This window comes from Paramisgurnus dabryanus, chromosome 1 (assembly GCF_030506205.2).
Source record: "Paramisgurnus dabryanus chromosome 1, PD_genome_1.1, whole genome shotgun sequence".
In the NCBI taxonomy this organism is placed as follows: Eukaryota; Metazoa; Chordata; class Actinopteri; order Cypriniformes; family Cobitidae; genus Paramisgurnus; species Paramisgurnus dabryanus.
Window position 1 is genome coordinate 47,074,685 of NC_133337.1, and position 7,515 is coordinate 47,082,199.

General features: G+C 37.0%; 1 long non-coding RNA gene across 1 annotated transcript; it reads left to right on the plus strand.

Annotated features, from left to right (window-relative positions):
* The first annotated feature begins 941 nt into the window (after positions 1–941).
* On the plus strand, positions 942–5,015 carry LOC141282996 (uncharacterized). Its single transcript, XR_012337943.1, has 3 exons — positions 942–2,240; positions 2,372–2,530; positions 4,763–5,015. It is a non-coding gene; the product is annotated as an uncharacterized lncRNA (long non-coding RNA).
* Positions 5,016–7,515: the final 2,500 nt, after the last annotated feature.

Consider the following 7,515-nt stretch of genomic DNA (forward strand, 5'->3'; position numbering starts at 1 on the left):
CATGTTGGGGTTATTTTCTTTCATGGATTATGGACCCTCTAAATAACCTTGCCACCCCATTTATAATAGGTTGACACAACTTTGCAACTCCTCAGGGTTAACATGGGATTGTCGTGTATTGGTGAAAACACTGTCCTTGAATCATTATGTGGCACAAATTTTTGTGCATGAAACAGTTACAGTGGTTATAATAATACTTTCTTCCTCACTTACCTGTCGCCCGAATAATCACGCGCGTCTTGTTGAGTGAACTTTGGCGCGTTGTACAAAGTGACACCATCCTATCACACGTAGCGAGTAAAGACAAGCCCATCAAAAAGTGATGTGCGTTAGAGAGGCGGGACTCAAGAATGCTAATCCAATCATATTAGCAATGTGCGTTAGAGAGGCGGGACTCAAGAAATGCAAAGCCAATCATATTAGCGATGTGAGTTACGGAGGCGGGCATTGCAGAGAACGAAAGCTGTTAACCGTTTGTGTACCACATAGAGCGTTATTTTTACAGAACGAGATTGCAAAAGATTTCTAATCTAATTTAAATGATTTCTGACAAAAATATAATAAGTAAAAAATAGAAAACACAAGAACAAAACGGACATTAGTGGTTATATATGAATACAGATTAATTGTTTGGTCGAAATTATTGCTAGGGACAATTCAGTCTTCTCTGAATATTGGTAGGGACATGTCCCTAGCGTCCCACCCTAAATCTACGCCCATGCTTCTAACACAAAACTCAATACATCAACAGATAAATGCAAGAAAACTTTAACAGTAGCCTAACGTGAATTATTTAGCCATCGACTTACCGTTGTTTGTCTGCTCGACAATTCCCGTCGGTAGCTACCGTCCGTTGCTCAGATCTCTCCTAACTTGCTCAAGTTCAAACCCTGACGTGCAGCAGCTCTGTTGTTCATGAATTTAAGCCATGTAGCTTACACTGTAACAAATTTCTGTAATTTCTACAGCTAAATTTTACAGTTACTTCTTGTTCTGTAATTTTACAAAGTTTAGCTGTACATTGCAATGCATTGTGGGTCAAAAAACTATTACAGAAGTTGACAGCTTTTTCCCCACAATAAATTACAGGTATATTTGCGCTTGCCTGTAAATGATGCAGTATTACAGTTATTCACTGTTGAATGCGTTGCACGAGGCAGCTTGACGCCATTTTATGTCGGATTGCAGAGGAGCAGTCACATTGCCACGCCACTCATCCACAATATGTAAGTATACTATTATAAATTGCTATTATAATTGTTAATGTTGGTTGAAATAACCTAAGTTTACCGTGTATGAGCCCCACAATAAAGTTAATAAAGAAATTTTGAACAAGCAATCCCAGGTGAAGCAGTTTAGTGGTTAAAATAAAGTAAATGGTATAACTGTAATGTTAACCCGTTTCATATTTATATTGAACTTCAATGTATGTGGGTTAACATCACTCAGGCATGCAAGCAGGGTGCGTGCATGCGCGTATGTGCACGTGCACATTGATGCATATAGGTCTTATACATGCATACATATATTTTGAAATATAAAAATGTAAACGAGGATCAGATATAGAGTTTTTAACAAACGTGCGTGTTCATAGGCGCCAAATTCTTTCTCCGCCAGTGGCAGCGTCATGCTTACTTAGCAACGAAAGAAGCTCTGAAGCGCCCACGCGCTTTGAAGAGGAGAAAAGCGGCGCGGTCACGTTTTCCGCGTGGTTTCAGACGCGACATGTAATGTAAATGTAAAGCAACTGTGCGTATGTGTTGGCCGTTTCGGTGGCTGCTCGAGCCGAGCCCCGGAGGACCCAGGGGATCAGGGCATATCTGCGTGTTTCTTTGTAGCACTTCCACTCATAAAACAACAAGTGAGAAACCTTTTTGGGGTTATAATGTTTCCGCGCTGAAAACGCGTTCTGATGATGTACTGGTAGCGCAGATTGATACTTTTTCGCAACTTTGAATGACTAAGAGGGAACGTCCGTTTCTCAACCGAAGGCTGCAACCTCCGGAGGTCGCATATGCAGGCTGTGTGTCATCAAGCCTTATTATTTTCATTCATTTGCAACTCATAAGCATATTACAACAATGTATGATCAACCAAGAATAACAGTCAAGCTTTCAAAAATGATATTGGTATGAAAAATTACTGTACATTTGAATCCATTTTTCTTTGTCTTTTAGGTGTTGGCAACAGCAACAGACGTTGAAAAAAACACTACAGCTTCCTGACTCTAATTGTCTTAGGTATTTTTTGTAATGAGTTGTAAAGCATTGCAAAGACAGAGGCTATGAAGGACACACATTAGTTTAATGTGGATATGTTTATGTGAAAGGCAAACAGATTTTTTGCATGTAAACCATTTGTTTATGCTCAGGTGAATGGCTCACAGCAAGCGTTTGGATGCTGAGCATCGGATGGTTGTGCCTCCACATCCCAACTTCGTGGCTGGAATGGCAGCTTTGTTTTCTAGCTACTACAACTTTAATCTGGTGTACCAGGAGCAAGCATCTTGCACACTGGAGTTTATTCAAAGGTAACTATGTGCTTGAAGTACAATGCGGTTTATCATTATTTTGTAAAGTGTGCTGTTATGAGTAACAGAGATTTTATTTTGCTTTAAGTGTACTTACAGGAAATCCCTAACATGATTTTTTAGTTGATAAATGTGGTTAAGTTAGCAGTTATTTACCCAAATGCTTTATATCATTGCAGAACCAATTCATTGTAACATTCAAACATTGACAATAAAGATTTATTTGACTATATATTTTGAAAAGTAGTTCTGCATTGGGGTAACTGAGCATTTAGGTAAATAAACTGCAAACTTGCTTTTTTTGGTTAAATGGCATTCACAAGAAATCCCAGATGAACGTTAATTTTACAGTTATGCATGATTTCATATGCCCACCCAGCCCTCACCCTCCCCACTATGGCACAGTGATGCTCAAAGCAAACACACAAAAAAGGATCTGTATGCATATACTGTATACACACACATATACACACACCTACATACATATACTGATACATAAACATATCTCACCTACCTAGATGGTTTTTTTTTTTTTTAAAGAGAGATTTGCACGACCTTTGACGATCATTCATTTATTCATGGTTTCATTGGGGTATGAATGAGACTTTGTTATGAAAACCATAGGATTCGGAGTCATAGGATTAGTTCTTTTGGAGTTTTTTCACAAGGCTGTAGGCCTTCATGTTATCAACCGTAGTGATGTAGTTGCATGGACATAGCACTGTGCTATGAGTCCTTTAATTGTAGATCTTTGGATGGACCAGCCCAACAGCAGCAAACTTTTTACATTTTACCAAAGACATGTCTTGTGTTCCTCAACAGAACATTTATTTTCCTGCTTTAGGGTGCCCTCTGACCACTCCCTACATTGGAACAATTTTGTTCATTACAGACTGACAGTATAACTACGTAGTGGAGCCTCGTATCTAGAATGTTTTTTAAAGCTCACGTAACACACGCTGTTTCTGCATTTCTGATATTAATCTGGAGTACCTATGGAGTAGTATGACATCCTTTATATCTCTGAAGAGTCTTTAGTTTAATCAGATTTATAAAAGAAAGATTAGCTTTACCGAATCTTTCCGATAACGTACGAAAAAATGAAGAAGGAGGAGTTATAACACGGGAGGAGCGAGTACGAGTCATGCAACACTATACAACACTGTTTTAACTTATGATTCACTACATGTTCGTGTCATTTATATAATATACACGCGCCTATTTCCAACATAATACAGAAGTCTTACTTACCGCGTGTAACTCGTCATGAAAATCCACCGCATCAAACACACACACGCAAAACTCCGCTGCTAATCCGGATAATAAACTATATCCATTGTTTCCATAAGGCTGGATGTCTTCTCCTTACATCCAAAAACACACTTCTTGTTGTGCCATTGTTGACTTTTGAAATTAAACAAAGCTGAGTGGCGTGATAAGCTGTTAGCAAGCTCTAGCGTCTCCCGCTGACTAACGGCTGGGCGGGGTTTTCCAGGGGAAGTTTTCCGGCGGAAGCCCATATAAAGAAGTGATACGTATCGAAAACCCCTGAAACGTCAGTTAGAACCGTAATCGAAAAAAATTAGCCGAAACTTGTACGAACCCTGGCGAAGTGCATTCGGCACAGAAATACTCTGAAACACGCCCAACTGCATTTTTGACACTTTGCCTACATTTAGCATGAGGAAACAACTCTATAACTGTGTTAATAAGTCAGAATGCTTGAAATACCATTAAACCCCCCCTTTAAGTCTGAAAGCATTATAAAGCCGCTTAATACACTTAATATGGTGTATTATGTTATGAATACTAACATGTTATATTGTTGTGGTTTGTTTTATGTTTTGTTGTCCCTTGAACCAGGGGATAGTCGGGAAATTTTCAACCAGAGGACCTGCTGCTTGAGGTTATGTTAATGCAACTAACCTAACCATAACTGATGCAATTTTGTGACTAGAAATCCAAATCATCCCTTTAACTGTTATGACCCTATATTTCACTATAGTCATTGCATTGCAGAGCCACTTCCTGGTTTAGCTTGCCTGGACACCACAACTGAAATTAAATGAATAATAATTACCAGCTTAATTTTTCTGTTGCAGTTTTTCTGCACTTAGGCTGAAAAGGGCAAATCAGCTTGATTTGCACAGCCTAATGTGTTTTGCACTCTCTTGTAGAGCAGTTAAGGCACTTTTTCATAAAGTTTATTTTCATGTGATTTTGTGATTTCAGATGCTTCATTGGACTGAACCCCTCCAGTGGGACCAAGACAGCAAAGGTGGTTAGCCAAAAAAGCGGGAAGGTACAGGAGAAAAAAAAAACAAGTGCATTAACCCTCACGTCTCCTTTCTACTCAAGCGGCTGATAGACTTTGAATGGCTTCAATTGTAAGTCTCAAGCGACTTCCTCACAATATGAATGGACATGGTTCTAAATGTTTTCTGAATTTCAATGAATGTTAAGAAAATAAATAGAATATGCTGTTAAAAAAGACCTTCTGAAAATGTACAGTATTGTAACACTGTATTTCGTTTTAATAATAAAATTTCATGATTTTGTATCTTGGACTATGGTTTTATTTAACAGTTAAAGAGAATCTTATCCAATGATGTTTGGATTGAAAGCAGGCCTGGTCTTATTTAAAACACTTTCCAATAGGCATCAGCAAAGATACAAATGTAAAGAACAAAATTAACTATTTATTTTTTACAACAACATAATGTATTGTAAAATATTTACAGATTTTTGCTGGCAACTCAAGTTGGCAGCAAAAAGATGTAATTATTTCGAAACACAATATGTTGTTGTAAAAATATTCTACAATAATATATTGTATTGTGAGGAATTAACAGATATTACCTGGCAACTCTAGTTGCCAGGTAATATCTGTAATTTGAAAAGAATACAAGATAATGTTGTATACTAAATTACAATAAAGTAGTGTTTTAATTTAAAAACCTAATACTTTGCTGTAATTTATGTACAACAATAACCTGTAAACAAAATCCAGTATTATACTGTAATTAATTTTTACAGTTATTAAAAGCAAATTCACAAGACTTTACAAGATTTTACTGGCAACTTTTTTGCCAGGTACTTACTGTAAAATCTACAGGCAAATTCGTTACAGTGTATATAATAATAATGGAAGTTATTTCAATAATAAATATAGATTTTTATTCGTATTCGAGGGTGCAAGAACTGGACAATGTTTTCCTATTTCAATGCTTGACAACATGTCAATATGTCACCCTACAACCGAGACAGAGAAGCGGGTAAATTACTAATCTTCTGGTAGATTTTACCGTTAAACAATTTAACATTTCCATTTTACAAGTTAGATAAAAACGTACCTGTAGCTCAACAATTCGCGGTTCTGCCGCCACGCCAATGGAAAACGGTGACTTCGAATTCCGGATGTTGACGCATGCACACTTTGCGGTGCCAAAGCTAATGTTTTGGGGAAGCCTATTGGGGTATATTTTTTTAGTGTTGCAATTATTACTAGTAGAAAATATATATAGAACGTCCCCATTATTTAGTATTTTACTTGCTAGCTCTAGACCATTTTTAGGGGAGCTCCAGCCACCCTGTTTTTTCATCTTAGCCCCCCTAAAATCTTAATATTTCAACCAACTATCAAATATATTTTTCTGAAGTTCCATTTATTTGTAAAAGCTATTTATTCGAATATAATAATAAAAATAACATAAAACGCAGGACATTTAGATGAAGAAGAATTTATGAGGCATTAGATTGCTGTTCTGCGCATGCGTTGTAACCTCCAGTGCCGTAAAAAACATACCAGGGCTGCGTTCAGCCCCGACAGAACGTTGCACAACGTTTATTAAACTGAAACGGTGATGCATTGAACACCCTGTTGTGATGACGCAAGAGTTGCAACTACGGTAGCTGAGAGGCCATGCTTTGTGTTCTTTTTTAAATGTTTCTGAAGCCTGATGAAATCGTTATAAATGTGTGTTTAATACTGTAAAATACCCTCGATGTTACAGTCACTGACCTTGCCGTCCAGAATGAAAGACAACATTCCAACTTGAACCCATTGAGAGAGCTGTCTCTTTACTATCGCGTGGTTTTATACATCTTGCCGCTGATTGGGCTGACATTTCTGACACACCCACCAAACAAGAGAAAACGCTTCTAAAACCTGTTGGATTCCGTTGCACACCGTTTCAAGGAAACATGTCGTTCAACCCGGAAACCGTAGCAAAACGTTGCGCACCGGTGTGAGATTGAACGTGCCCCTGCTTTAAATTTTTCAATCAGGAACTAAAGGGGTCATGTATGATTTATTACAGTCATATTTAGAATCAGTACAGGTTGTTGTAGTAAGTTTATGAATCGGGTTATGCATTCTACAAGCATGCATGATACATCTGGAAAGTAAAAGTGATTATATAACGAAAAGTACAGTCTGACTCGTATAAGTATATAAATTATCATATAAATTGTTAGTATTCAGTAAACTTTGAATATAGTTTACATCAAGATACACAATAATAATTAATAGTAATAAATAACTTTTATACCTTTATATCTGTTCAATAATTTTATACAAAAATCATAAGTGCTTGGAACCATAGAAGAGTAATGTATAGCCTACATGAATTTATTAATATAATAATACTGGTCCCAATTTGCAAAAAGGCATCACAATGCTATCTTCACATCATACTGAGGGCTTGGGAGGGCTAAGCCCCCCTAAGAATGAAATCCTAGAAGCGCCCCTCAAGTAAACTATAACTCATTTTCATTGGTTGTATTTAACAGATTCAGAGTATTTTTACAGTGCATTATTGATTAAACCTTTTTTGTGATCAAGTTAAAAAAACTGATTTGAAGTCTTTTAATTTAAATCGACATACCCATCCTGACTACAAATTTTAGGCAGCCAAGATGAATTGTTGTTGTTGTTATTGTTATACTGATACAATAATAATAATAACCATTACAATAACAATAAA